This window comes from Musa acuminata, chromosome BXJ2-3 (genome assembly GCF_036884655.1).
Source record: "Musa acuminata AAA Group cultivar baxijiao chromosome BXJ2-3, Cavendish_Baxijiao_AAA, whole genome shotgun sequence".
In the NCBI taxonomy this organism is placed as follows: Eukaryota; Viridiplantae; Streptophyta; class Magnoliopsida; order Zingiberales; family Musaceae; genus Musa; species Musa acuminata.
In genome coordinates this window covers 26,430,042-26,443,066 of record NC_088340.1, presented here as the reverse complement: position 1 = coordinate 26,443,066, position 13,025 = coordinate 26,430,042, and positions in this window count along the sequence as shown.

Sequence of the window (13,025 nt, the reverse complement as noted above, 5' to 3'; positions counted from 1 at the left end):
ATGCATCGAGGAGAGATCATAAAAACTGCTTTTGATATCGCTGAAGGCCTGCCCCTCTCAGAAGAATCTACAGAAATCAAAGAATTTGGTGTTATTTCTGTTTTGCATAAGTTTATTTTTGAATTTGATCATCGTATAGATATTGTGTCTTTTCCCCGAAGTTCAGTTAGAGATTTCAATGATCCTCTATCTAATAAGTTTGGATTAGACTCTGGGTTAAGAGGTATTCCTTATGAGCCTAAAAGTTTTTGGATGAAGCAACTTGATTCAGGGATTGGTGACGAAGAAGATAGCATGATATCAATAGGCAAGGTGAGTGAAGAGAAAGCTACTGCAATATCAAAGAAACCCAAAAACAAACTAGAGATCAAATGTTTGTGAAGCAGAAGGTGATAATAAGGGTTAGCCTTCTTTAACCAGCCAAGAATGGAAGATCAAACCTTTCACCTGTGACACGGGAGTGTCTAATTTAGATCATATAAACCTTGATTATGATGTGATATATTTTTCAGCCAACAATACTGCCTCATAATCTTCAACTCAGCCCACTCAAATATGACAGCTCATTCCCTGCACAAAGTTAAAGCTATTTCAAGGTGCTTTTCTTCATGACCAATGAATACATTAAAGGAGTTGGTTAGTAGTTGTGAACACTTAATTTTGAAATTTCCTATGTATGAAGGGTTCTTCCATGTACTAGTACTTATTTTGGTATTTAGGGCTTAGAAAGGACTTTAGAAACTAATGATATTTTAGTAGAAGCTCTCTTGGAGTGCTTCCATTTACTCTATATCTCTTGGATGCATCCTTGAGTGGTGAGTCTTTTATTTTTTAGTTCTGTATCCTTGTTTAATTTCCGTTGGGTGGTGAACTTTCTATATCCCATTATGATTTTAAACTTGGTGGTGAGCTACTTTTCGTTTTTATCAAAGTTGCTTCGTTAGTTTGCTCCTTTTCTATCTGACAAACTATACTATCGGTTTTCTTTCGAATTTTATTCTACTACACCCACCCCCCCTCTGCATCACACCGGTATCAATTTGGTATCAGAGCTAAAGGCTAGAGATCATGACAAGGTGGAATGGAAAATATATAGTTGGTGAAGGTAACGACCATGAAGATGATGTTGAGTCATTGAGGCTACAACTATGAAGATTGCTGCATACTCTACAAGAAAAGAATGAAATAATCGAAGAGCTTCAAAGTAGACAAAACCAGCATGAAAATGATGTCCATGAATATACTTCTGATGAAGATACACCTCCTCTCCCAAGGGAGTCGAGAAGATGTCGGACAAGAAATAGAGTCCAAGATGAGTAGCAAAATAAATATAACCCAAGATTGGAGATTCCAAAGTTTGAAGGTAAAATAAATGTTGACGGCTTTATCGATTGACTTAATATAGTAGAAAGAATTTTTGATTTTCATGAACCACTAGAACAAAAAAAGGTCAAACTTGTGACACTCAAACTTAGACAAAATATATCTTTTTGGTGGGAAAATCTAAAGAAACAAAGAGAATGAAAACGGAGCTGAAAAGGAAATATTTACCTCATAATTGTTGAATCTCGGATTTTGATGATGAAACCAATTGATAGTAATTATGTTTTAATCTACATTTTGAGTGATGTAGGATACATCAATCAGGATGAGACAATTAAAGCAGGAAGAATCATATTGTGCTAGAGGAAAACATGTCAGAAGATTGGACGTCGGGCCGGAAGATCGGTTGACATATTGACAGAAGGCTTCGGGCCATGGATTCGGGCATCGGGCCAAGAAGAGCAGATATTGTGCTAAGGATATCGGAGTTGCGGAGTCAACTGGCCGATTGGGCAATAGGCCGCAAGAGAGGACGATGCGCTGAAGAATCAGACGAAGCGTCGAGGGACCAATGACATGTCAGACAACATGATTAATGCTTAGTATTAATTGTCTAGATCGAAGTATGTTTTACATGTGCAGGATTAACTACGATAGCAAGGCATGAAGCAAAATGAAGTCCTGAAGTCAAGGATGTGATTTCGTTGGGAGTTCGAGAGTTTGTCGGAAGTTCGGACGTTCGTCGGAACCAACCAAGAAGTCTCGGAGCTTGCCAGAGAAGCTCGTTGGAACTCGCCAAGAAGATCGTCATAAAGTCTAGGAGTTTGCCGAGAGTCCATTGGAACATTACTGAGAGATCGTCAAAAGTTCGCCGGAAGATCGCCGGAAGCTCATAGGAAGAAACCAAGACATAAGGACTTATTTAGCTTAGCAAATGTCTTAGGAATTGTAGTTAGTACATAATTGAATTTAAATTTGGGCCATCCCAATTAGGGGCCAGCTAGGCCCATGAAAAGACTATGTTGGGCCCAATGAGAGGCCCAAACAGTGCCCCAAGAAGTGGCACCGTCGTGGTACAGTCTTCGAGACTATATCAGGCAGTGGTACCGCTAGTCTAGGTGTTTGTACCGCCCTTGGCAGGGTGCCAGGCGGTGGTACCTCTAGTCTGGGCGGTGGTACCGCCCAACACAGCCCCCCATATGGTGGTACCGCGAAGCGTAGTGTCAGTGTCAGACTAACATTGGTGGTGATATCGCCCAGCGCAAGCGATGGTACGACCTGTGCTCGGGAAACCCGGGATGAGATATTTTTAAGCTCCAAGTTTGAATCAACTTGAAGCCTATAAATACCCCTCTTATCCTTGGTTAATATATACAAGCACATAGAGTTTAAAAGTAGAAAAATTGTATAGAAATCTCTTGTGAGAATCCTCCTCTAGTCTAAGTGTTAGAATTCTGTAAGAGAGGAGTGAGTGCTTGTAAAGGTTGACTCCTAAACCTGTGAAAAGGAGAAGAGGGGTGTAAGAAAGAGGTTGATCTTCGCCTATTAAAGGAAGATCGATAGTGGATGCCGGTGGCCTCGACGGAAGAGGAATCGACAAAATGGGTATAGGTTACGACGACCGAACCACTCTAAAGTCTGGTTTACATTTACGCTTTGAGTAATTTACTTTCATAGCAAACTGCCTCACCTTCTTGCTTTACATCCACTATGCTTTTCATATGCTTTCAAGCTATCTTTCCAATATCAGTTTTTATCATACGAAAATATTTTATGAAACCGACGGTTTTACCGCTGCACTAATTCGCCCCCCCTCTTAGTGCCGACCCCACTCTTGATCCTAACAATAATTATAGGTAAGAGATCTTTCTCAAAATCCATAATTTCAAGCAAAAAGATCTTAGTGTGGAGGAGAACACTGCAGAATTCGATAATATGATGTTAAAAGGAGAGCTTGTAGAACCGGACGAGCAAACAATTGTAAGATATTTAAGAGGTCTGAAATATGAGATTGCTAAAGTTGTTCAACTATAGCCATATTGGTCTTTAAATGATGTGAGCAAGTTGGCATTCAAAGTTGAAAAACAAATAAAGTTTAAAAAGAGTTATCGATATGGTTCAATAGAAGGATATACAAAAGGAGGAAGTTCAAAGCCTATTGTCGAAAGTAAGGTGACTTCGAAGGTGTAAGAAAAGGGTGAAGAATCTGCTGGCATTAAAAAAACACCTAACTCTTCTACCCTAAGTGGCCAAAAATGCCTCAAATATCATGGTTTTAGGCATATTACTTCAGATTATCTAAATAGGAAGATTGTAACTTTCGTTGAAGATCATAGTGATGGAGGAGAATTTGAAGCCGACGATGAACTGAAATATGATGAAGATGAGGAAGATATTACTTATGTAGATCATGATTTATCTATTGTATTACAATGTAGCTTACAAGTATCTTATGTGGCAGAGGATGAAAGTTGGGTGAGAAAAAATGTGTTTCACACTAAATGCACTTCTCTTGGCAAGGTATGCTTAGTGATCATCGACAGCGGTAGCTTTGAGAACATGATTTCTTTAGGGATGGTGCAGAAGCTAAAGTTGGACACAATCCCTCATCCACATCCATACCAATTATGTTGGTTGCAAAAAGGAAATGACATCAAGGTAACTAAAAGACGTTTAGTTTCATTTTCTATTGGTAAATATTATAAAAACAAAGTATGGTGTGATGTTGCTCCTATGGACACTTGTCATTTGCTGTTAGGAAGACCTTGGCATTATGATAGAAGGGTGTTATATGATGGTTATAAATATATTTATTCTTTTAAGGTGAATGAAAAGAAGGTTATCTTAACTCCATTACAACCTTTTGAAATCAGTGCACCAAAGAAAGAAGTTAGTACTTTTATGTCTTATGGTGAATGCAAATGTGAATTAGACAAGGGTGGTCATGTTTTGGCCCTAATGATAGTAGAGGAGAACGAACAACATAAGGAGACACCGACAATCATGAAACCAATCCTAGAGGAATTTCAAGATGTTATATCGGAAGAGATTCCATATGACCTTCCACCTTTGAGAGACATCCAACATCATATTGATCTTATTTCGAGGGCTGTTCAATCTAAGAAGGCAGCGTACAGAATGAGTTTAAAGGAGCATGAAGAACTTGAAAGGAAAATTGATGAATTGGTTGAAAAAAAGGTTAATTCGGGAAAGCATGAGTCCTTGTGCGGTTTCAGCTTTGTTGATACCTAAGAAGGATGGTTCTTAGAGAATGTGTGTGGATAGTCGCATTATCAACAAAATCATAGTGGATTATTGTTTTCCCATTTCAAGGTTAGATGATTTACTTGATCAATTATGCGGTGCTTTTATTTTCTCTAAAATTGATTTGAGGAGTGGCTATTACCAAATAAGAATGAGGCCTAGAGATGAGTGAAAAATAACATTTAAAATTAGAGAAAGCTTATATGAATTATTGGTTATGCCATTTGGACTATCTAATGTTCCTAGTACATTCATGAGATTTATGAATCACATACTTAAGCCATGTTGTCACGGACAAAGTTCTAAACAAGATGTTTGATGTAATACTTGTGTATATCCGTGTCTTTCTGCTTGTTCATGCTTTGCACAGCATGTAGAGGAACAGTTGAAAGCTTAACAACCCCATTTTAGTTAGGTTTGGTGGCCTTCTTAGGCTTGTAAATAAATGTTGTGTCATGTGGACACTTGTGAGAGATACTCGATCTGTAGTGGACCATTTTGACCCTTTGTTGTGCAATCGTTCAGAGCTTATAAAGTCTGTTTGTAATTTGCATTATCTATGAAGTGTTTCCTGGAACGTTTGCTTGTGGATCCCGAGTGAGGTGCTTTCTCTAACTTGTTTTCTCTTTTGCAAGTCCTAAGAGACCATGGGATGTTTCGGGGAGGCCAACCTTTGCGGACGAACACACAAGGGTACCGCATGACTTATGCAAAACCAGCTAAGTCTGTAACATATGGTATCAGAGTGGGACAAGCACTCATAGAAACACTTGGCATGTAAATGTGGGGGACTTAGCGGGGCTGCGTTGAGGGCAGTCAGCACACGCGCGACCGTTTGGGGGAAAACGGGCATGGTGATGTAGGGAAAAGGAGTCGCTCGGAGGAGCGGGCATCTAAGATTGGTATCAGAGGAATGGCCAACCCTTCATGCAAGAGGCACCATGAGAACAAGCAAGCTTAGAAGAATGCAGAGCACACAAAGGTTGGGATGGCGGAGTTCGAGCTACGGTTCGACATTGACAACAATACTTAATGGTGCTCAAGGCAAGTGAGGCGCTTGGTAAAGGATGAGACCATGCAAGGTGGAATGAGTTGCTCAGTGACTGAAAGAGTTGTACAAAGTTCACAGAGGTGAGGAGAATTTCTAACTCAAAGAATTCAGTACTCATGCATGGGCTTGTATATGGACAATGGAATGTTCGTGGCCATCCCAAGGTGATCGAAACTTGGCGCCATGGAGCATTAAAGCTTTCTCTTCGGAATATGAAGGATACGTCCATAGGAGGCTGAAGTGTGCAGCAAGTTCAGCATGTTGCTAGGCCTTGAGTGGTTCAGCAGGAGCTGTATTGATGTGGAGTTGCAATCTAGCAAGTGCATTTGCAAGAGGCAAAGCAATGCATAGTTTGTTCAGCAAATCAGAGTAGTCCAAGGGGATGGCGGTCTTTGAAACTTTCAGAGAGAAAGAAGAGTAGAGATATGTTGCTTCAACGGGACAGATATCTAGGAGGGATAGGTCCCGGTTCTCCAGAGAGAGAATCATGTGCAATAGATTGCACATGTTGAGGAGGAGTACCTTAAAAATAATAACTCCACGAAGCTCAATGGACCGAGCAAGCGGTGAGGAGTTGTCGCATGATCTCGCTTGAGACAATGCATTACAAGATCAAGTGGGGGAGCGACCCAAAGTAACACAAATGAAGGCACACTTGGAGTCAATATGGAGATCAGACTCAAGGGAGGGCTGATCCATGGAATGGTGGGTGCGAGGGTCACCATCAACTCAATGCAAAAATGAAGAGCAGAGCAACTTGGGTGTAACTTGGCGAAGTATCTAAGCCGCATGAAGGGAGCCAGCATAGAAGATGAAACATGGAGCGGAGGCATAGTACTTTCCTTGGATAGAGGTCAAGGACATGAACTCTTGTAGAGGCAAGAGCAGGATCATGTTGTTCCATGGGTCCTTCATTCTAATGGAGCAGACTCATCTTACATGATGCCAAAGACGAAGGGAGCTTCTGGGCACATGCACCTTATCTCAGAAAAGCATTTGATGGAGGAACTAAGGCGAGTCAACTTGCGGAGGCGAAGTTGGGTTTAGTAGGCCTTGGCACGGGGCAAGAGGACACGGAGACGGGTACTCTTAAAGAATATGCCACAGTGTTGTCATTCAAGTTGCTTGAAGGAAGCGGTGCGTAGCGGAGATTGTGCTGGTAGAGGCAGAGGCCCAGGATCCAGACAATGGTACACTAATTATAGCAAAGTCGGTGGACTTCGGGAGCTACTAGGCCACGGACTATCTTAGAGCACTGCTTCATCTAGGTATGACCCAAGAGTGGGTGGATAAAGGTCGATTGCCAAAGGAGCGAACAAAATCGAAGATGGATGAAACCTTGCAATGTATGGGCAGAGGCCACACATGGAGAGATCACAATTCGAGTTCATCCCACAAGGATTAGAATGTGATAGAGATGTCACCAGGAGGTGATATGGTGCAGCGGATCGTGGTGGAACGGTTCGTGGCAGTGCGATACACATGACATAGTCCCGTGAGGGACTAGATCATACAGAGGTATGATTGAGAGCTACTGGAAGCTCTACTTCGGTGAACAACATGATGACAAGAAGGGCTATGGATTTAAGAAGTGAAGGCCATGGTACCACAGAGGTGGGTCTTCCGTGCGTGCATCAAATTTTGCATCGAATGAAAGCCTTGGTCATCAGCATATGGGGTTGTGTTCCAACAAGGGAAAAGTTCAAATACAAGTACCAGTGAGTCCCATGGGAAGGGACTTGATCATGTAGAGGTATGATCGAAGCAGCTGAAAAGTTGGACTACTCTAGAGCCCATATTCGCTTAAGGGAGCTCGGCAAGTCAGAGGACAATATTGAGTAAGTGAACGTTGTTACCAAGGAAGCTAAGGAGAACAGAATCGGTGCAAACCTTACAACATGATGGCAGAGGCCATGCATGAGAGTTGCAGTATATCTTTCCATCGATCAAAGGGAGCTACTTGGAGAACACAGAGGTATTGAAGTAGGGGGTCAAAAGGGGCGAGGAAGTGACGATGAGTCCAGAGGGACTTAGCTACCCAAAATCAAGCATCAGTTAGAATGAAGGTAAACTCGGAGGAGTGCCACAGAGACATATCTGCTTATCGTGAAGAAAATGGATTAGATGTGAGGCGATGGATAGTAGGGCCATGGGCATGGCAACGCCATAGTGTTAGAACCCGTGTAGATTCTAAACTTGTGGTTGATCTCTTTAGGGGATCGGCCTCCTTGGAAATCTATAGGGGTTCCTCCCTCCAAGTTGCTGCTCAAAGGCTGCAGAAAAGATTCATCTATTGCTTAAGAAAAGAGGAGGAATACATGGCTATTTATAGGGCTTCTAAACCCTAACTCCTAATAGGACTCCTACTTAAGACTCTTACTTCTAACCAACTCCTAATAGGACTCCTACTCAAGACTCCTATTCCCTTACAACTCCTAATTCTTCTCTAAGAAAAAACCTCCTAACCCTAGCCGGCCTCTTCATCTCTTTAATAGGGGTCGGCTTAGGTAGGTTTTACATGAATGTCCCTCTCAATTAGGACTCTTCTAGCTAGAGTCCTAACAGACCCGCCCTCTTCAAATCAGCCTTGTCCTCAAGGCTGAGATTCCATGAACTCAGGGAACCGGGTCTTCAGCTCCTCATATGGTTCCCATGTGGCATCTTCAAGTGGTAAATTATTCTAATGCACTAGTACTTCAGTAGAGGGATGTCGACGACGCATCACGATCCTGTGATCGAGGATGGCTTGTGGTTGAGCATGAATAACTCCATCCTCAGTGGTGTTGGGCAGTTGGATCTAGGGTGACTCGTGTTCTCCCAATTTGGGCTTCAGGCATGACACGTGGAAGACAGGATGAATTTTTGCATCCTCAGGTAATTTAAGTCTATATGCCATAGCTCCAATATGCTCTGTGATCTGATATGGCCCAAAAAATCGTGGAGATAGCTTCATGGAGGCTCGAGTGTTGATGGAGAGTTGCTTGTATGGTTGTAGGCGAAGATAAACCCAATCTCCTACTGAAAATTCTCTTTCGCTTCGTCGTGTGTTGGCTTGCTGCTTCATTCTGGCTTGAGCTGTAGAGAGATTATCTTTTAACAGTTGTAGGAGTTTGTCCCTATCAATCAATTCTTATTCAACCTGATCTACCTTGGCCAAGCCAATTATATACTTTGGAATCACAGGGGCCGGTCGACCATACAATGCTTCATAAGGGGCACATTTTGTAGATGAATGATATGTAGTATTATACCACCATTCGGCCTAGGGAAGCCATTTTGCCCATTCTTTTGGTCGGTCGCTAGCGAAACACCGAAGGTACATCTCTAAACACCTGTTTACCACCTCTGTTAGGCTGTCAGTTTATGGATGATATGCTGTGCTCATCTTGAGTTTGGTGCCTTGTAATTGGAATAACTCGGTCCAAAATTTACTAGTGAAGATCCTATCACGATCACTTACAATGGACCTTGGCATCCCGTGTAGTTTAACAATATTTTCTATGAAAACTTGGGCAATACTAGCAGTAGTGTAGGGACTTCTCATAGCACAAAAATGAGCATATTTCGTAAGTCGATCAACCACTACGAGAATTGTGCTTTTATCTTTGGCAGGTGGTAGCCCTTCAATGAAGTCCATGGAGATGTCAGTCCACACCGAATCCGATATAGGTAGTGGTTGTAGTTTCCCTGGATTTGCCACAGTTTCACCCTTGTGCTGTTGACATACATCACATTGTGCCACATATTCAGCAATAATTTTTTTCATCCCTCTCCAATAAAAATTTTGCTTCACTCTTTTGTAGGTTCTTAGGAATCTAGAGTGCCCTGCTGAAGGTATGGAGTGCATTTCATGTAGGATGATTGTGATACAAGGGGAGTCAGGTATAAGCACAATACGACCTTTGTAGCGTAGATCCCTTGAATCCCAAGTGTAGTGGGCTATTGCACTTGGATCCTCTTCCAATTTTTTTATAATGTTGCTGATCTCTGGATCCTTCTTCCATTCTTCCCTAATGTCCACGAGGAGACAAGTGGTAGGAAGGGAGATGGCTGAAACCTTAGCTTGCTCAGGTAGCCGTGAGAGTGCATCTGCAACAACGTTTTCTTTCCCCTTTTTGTAAATAATTTCATAATCAAATCCAAGAAGTTTGGTTACCCATTTTTGTTGCTCAGGGGATGATATCTTTTGCTCCAAAAAATACTTGAGGTTTTTATGGTCGATTTTAATTTGAAATCGCCGGTCGATCAGATAGGGTCTCCACCTCATTACTGCGTGTACAATGGCGAGCATCTCCTTATCATATACTGACATGTTTTTGATGGGAGGGAGATAATGCCTTGCTAGTGTATGCGAGTGGTCAACCATCTTACATGAGAACGACTCCAATTCTGACTCCAGATGCGTCGGTCTCAATGATGAAGGGTCGGTTGAAATCTGGTAGCGCTAGCACCGGCGTCGTTGTCATGGCTACCTTAAGTTTGTCGAAGGCAGTAGAGGCTTTGTCCGACCATTGGAAAGCATCTTTTTTCAGTAGAGAAGTGAGTGGTGCACTGATCTTCCCATAGTCCTTAACAAATTTTCGGTAGTAGCCTGTTAGTCCAAGGAACCCGCGTGGTAATTTCACGTTTGTAGGTTTCGGCCAGCCTTGCATTGTCTCAATTTTTGTTGGGTGTACCACCACTCCTTCTTCTGATATTATGTGCCCAAGGTACTCTACTTTTTGCTGGAGAAAGCTACACTTTGGTTGCTTAACAAAAAGAGTGTTCTCCTGAAGGATCGTCAGAACAATCCGTAAATGCTGAAAGTGAGTCTCAAGAGAAGGGCTGTAAATGAGAATATCATCGAAAAATACTAGCACAAATTTGCGAAGAAAGCTCCGAAAAATATCATTCATGAGACTTTGAAAGGTTAAAGGAGCATTGGTGAGTCCAAAAGGCATTACCAAGACTTCATAATGACCATCATGTGTGCGGAATGCAGTTTTTGGAATGTCATCTTCACATACCCGAATTTGGTGGTAACCAGATCGGAAGTCTAACTTCGTGAAGACTCGAGCTCCTTTTAATTCATCAAAAAGTTCATCCACCATTGGTATTGGGTACTTGTCCTTGACGGTGATGCCATTTAAAGCTTGGTAGTCGATGCACATCCGCCAAGTTCCATCCTTCTTACGTACAAGTAGCACTAGTGAGGAATAAGGGCTGCAACTTGGCCAAATCACCCCTGTTTCAAGCATCTCCTTTACGATCTTTTCAATTTCATCTTTTTAGAGGTAAGGATATCAGTACGGTCAAGTGTTCGCTGGTGGCTTGCCCGGAAGGATTGGAATTCGATGGTCATGTTGTCGAGAAGGAGGAAGACCGCATGGTTCAGCAAAAATGTCGGCAAATTCAGTAAGCAATTGGGTAACATTTTGATCTTCAATTTCTATTTTCTTCCCCTCTGGTTGCTGCTGGAGGTGCATCAAAAAGCCACCATTTACCTTGTGTAAAACTTTCTCCATTCGTTGGGTTGAAACAGTGGTAACGTTGCTTCCGTGCTTCTTGCGTAGGATGATCTGTTTGCTCTTACAGTAGAATTTCATAATTAATTTAGAAAAGTTCGAAGAGACATCACCAAGTGTAGTAAGCCATTCTATACCAAGCACTATCTCATAGTCATCAAGTAGTAGGAGGAAGAAATCAATGATAATTTCTTGGTCTTGCAGTAATAGTTTCACCTGCGGGCATCTTTGGTCACACTTTAGGATTCTGCCGTCGGCCACCTTTACATCGAACTTGCTGCAACCTTCGATATGCAGTGCCATCCGAGCAGCAACCTTACTATTCAGGAAGTTATTAGTGCTGCCCGTGTCAATGAAAACAGTAATCAGCTGTTGTTTGAGAAGGCCTCCAACTTTCATCGTTTGCGGGTTTGAGTAGCCGGCTAGTGCGTGTACCGTAATATCGGCCGGTTGTGGCTCTTCTTCCATATCTTCTATTTCATATTCAAGGCTCTCTTCTAGATGTTCAATGACCTCTTCTTCTACTAGTTCAATCATAAGAAATCTCCCTTTTCTACAGCGATGCTCGTGGCTCCACGGCTCGTCGCAATGCCAACATAACCCCTTTGCAGATCGCTCCCGAAGTTCTTCTCTTGTTAACCTTTTCGGTACAGGGACTGTTAGGATCGGAGCGGCACTAAGAGGGCGGGGGGGGGGGGGGGGGGGGGTGAATTAGTGCAGCGGATTAAAACTTTCGTTTCGACAAATCTTTCGTACGATAAAAACGGAACTTGAAAAACTTAACTTGAACGTGTGTTCGTAAACGTGTGCAGCAAAGGTAATGAGGAAATAAAGCACGTAAGAAGGTTTGCAGTAATGTAAGTAGCGATAAGAAAGTGCAAACCAGAGATTACACCGATTTTACAATGGTTCGGTTAAATGACCTACATCCACTTGCGAGGCCCCTCTTTGATGAGGCTCCCAACTTCCACTAGCAAATCTCTTGAAATGGAAGGGCAAATACCCCTCTTACAACCTTTTACAAGCAGTTCAACCTATTAGAAATTTTCAGTAAGAAAGAAGGAGGTGAACTCTCTAGCAAATTGAAAAACAAGACTTGCTAACACTTTCTAAGACCTTTCTCTCAATCAATTGCTTTTCAAAAAGTTGTAATCTCAGTTGAGATTTGAGGGGTATTTATAGGCCTCAAGAGGATTTAAATTTGAGCTCCAAAATTTGAATTCTCTTTGGGTTCCCGATGCTGGCGGTGCCACCGCCTGTCACTGTCAGACATTGACAGTGCTGGGCGGTGCCACCGCCAGACCCTTTGGTTCACTTGTTGGGCTTCAAATTTAGCCCAAACCAAGTCTAATTTTAGGCTTAGTTGGCCCCTAACCAGGATATAGGATTATCTCTTAATCCTAATCCTAATTACAAGTGAACTACATAACACAAAAAAAACATCCAAGCAAGTTTTCAACCGCGAACGTCGAGTCTTGTTTCGGCGAGCTTTCCGACGAACTTCTTCCGACGGACTCCCAGTAAGCTCCCGAACTTGTGATGACTTTAATGAGTAGCCGAGCCTTCTCGGTGATCTCCGTGAACCTCCGACGATCTCTTCGGCGAACTTCCGAAAATTCCGACAGGTTCTCGATTTCTTCTCGATTGGTTCCGACAGCATCTCCGATGATTCTTCGAACTCTTAAACGTCCATCGAACTTGACTCCGGTATTCTTGCTTTGTGTTTTCTGGTTATCATAGTTAATCCTGCACACTTAGCTCAATAATATGGATTAGATCAATTAACCCATCAATTGATTTTATCATCAAAATCCGAGATTCAACAATCTCCCCCTTTTTGATGATGACAATCAATTGATGACGGAGTTAAACATAACTCCCCC